This window comes from Diaphorina citri, unplaced genomic scaffold, assembly GCF_000475195.1.
Source record: "Diaphorina citri unplaced genomic scaffold, Diaci psyllid genome assembly version 1.1 scaffold6047, whole genome shotgun sequence".
Classification (NCBI taxonomy): Eukaryota; Metazoa; Arthropoda; class Insecta; order Hemiptera; family Psyllidae; genus Diaphorina; species Diaphorina citri.
In genome coordinates, this window is record NW_007383423.1 from 1 (window position 1) to 2,129 (window position 2,129).

General features: G+C 33.3%; 1 long non-coding RNA gene across 1 annotated transcript; it reads left to right on the forward strand.

The window, feature by feature from the left end:
• The first annotated feature begins 1,379 nt into the window (after positions 1 to 1,379).
• Positions 1,380 to 1,834, forward strand: LOC113472540. Its single transcript, XR_003394807.1, has 2 exons — positions 1,380 to 1,631; positions 1,715 to 1,834. It is a non-coding gene; the product is annotated as an uncharacterized LOC113472540 (long non-coding RNA).
• Positions 1,835 to 2,129: the final 295 nt, after the last annotated feature.

Sequence of the window (2,129 nt, forward strand, 5' to 3'; positions counted from 1 at the left end):
TGCTGTACCATGTCTGATGAAACCCGTTTTGGTAGTTTGGCGTCTCCACTAATTTCTATTTAGCTCTTCTGGGTAAACTAGCTCCAGAACATGTAGCAAAGACGTCGAAATTAAGTCCTTGGTAACGCACCTAATGTACTTTGTTTTGAGACTGTGGATATGTTACCGGCATTCTGATACACACTTTACATGCTTTTAATTACATAACTTGAGATTTCTGATTGTATGGGTCAAATCTTGTGTCTAGCTTTTGAGTCACTTTTGCTGTTCTGACTGACTTGAAACTTGGAACATTTGGGTATTTTTATCGTATAAAAGGCACTAACTGTAAATATTGAAGCGGAAATTCTTATCAAACGAATAATTTTTAAACAAACAGTCATTGAAGAGGTGAACCAACCTTCAACCCTGTACCTGAAACTCAATAGACCCCCAAAAATTACAAAAGACAATACAATCAAACTAATAATTGATATGACAAGACTCATATTTTTTCCTTTTAAAAAATATTACTCCAGTATTTGGGTCTTTGGAACTGCTTTTTACCGTTTTAGTTGTGTTAGACCTTTCAACCAGATTGGTTATAATCTGGCAGTGAACTTTTGTGAGGTTATTAAGGTACCAAACAGATCGATCGTCCATATCCAAAATATTGCAATTATTTTTGTCTTTCTCATTTTCTTAAAAAATTGCATGTTTCAAATAACTTCAAGTTAACTAATTTTTAGACTGTTCTAGTTAATTGAACAGAGATTTTCTCTTTTTTACCCAGAACTAATTTATGCTGAACCCAATGTGCGAGTACAAGTTTTACGTTTTAGTGATTGAATTTTTTACCGAGTTATAAAGGTACCAAACAGATCGATCGTCCATATCCAAAATATTGCAATTATTTTTGTCTTTCTCATTTTCTTAAAAAATTGCGTGTTTCAAATAACTTCAAGTTAACTAATTTTTAGACTGTTCTAGTTAATTGAACAGTGATTTTCTCTTTTTTACCCAGAAGAACTAATTTATGCTGAACCCAATGTGCGAGTACAAGTTTTACGTTTTAGTGATTGAATTTTTTACCGAAATATAATTTGTGCCAAATATTTGAGGCATATAAAAAATATGTAGGTAAACAGGAAAAATTTAAAGGACGGACGGTTCAAACCCAGTTTTTTCCGGGTTCAAAACACTCTTGCATTAAACAGAAATCTCACCGCCAAAGAAAGGGTGAAAATATTCGACATCAAAGTCAAATTTTCTAATTGAAAAATAGGGGACAGCTTGAAATTAGTTTACAAAACGGTAGACAACGGCGACAGTCTTTATCTTGTCACAAGAAAGTTCAATTTGTCGGTGATTTGAGGCATATAAAAAATATGTAGGTAAACAGGAAAAATTTAAAGAACGGACGGTTCAAACCCAATTTTTTCCGGGTTCAAAACACTCTTGCATTAAACAGAAATCTCACCGCCAAAGAAAGGGTGAAAATATTTGACATCAAAGTCAAATTTTCTGATGGAAGAATAGGGGACAGCTTGAAATTAGTTTACAAAACGGTAGACAACGGCGACAGTCTTTATCTTGTCACAAGAAAGTTCAATTTGTCGGTGAAATTACTAAAACAATTAAAGGTTGCAAAGGTGGTGGTGCCACATGTGTAACTAAATTCCTAAAGCAAGTACCAATGTCGACGTTTTCTATACTTTCAACAATGCAATTATAGGTGGTGGTGCCACATGTGTAACTAAATTCCTATAAAGCAAGTACCAATGTCGACGTTTTCTATACTTTCAACAATGCAATTATTTATTTTCAGTGGGTTCAATACTCCCCTGTGTCAACATTTCAACAATGCAATTATTTATTTTCAGTGGGTTCAATACTCCCCTGTGTCAACAAATATAACTCTTCTTTTTTTATTTATATAGAATAAAACAACCCTTCCAGGTTGTATTTTCAGTAATATTGAAGTGACTTCTTACATGAATTCGGATACGGCGTATGTAGCAAACAGTCTGCTTTGAATCTTATACATAATCTAACATAAGTACACGATTTTGTCCCATTTCTTCTCAAGATTTCAGATATCTACACGATTGGTTGTGTCAACAAATATCTCTTTTTTTTATTTATATAGA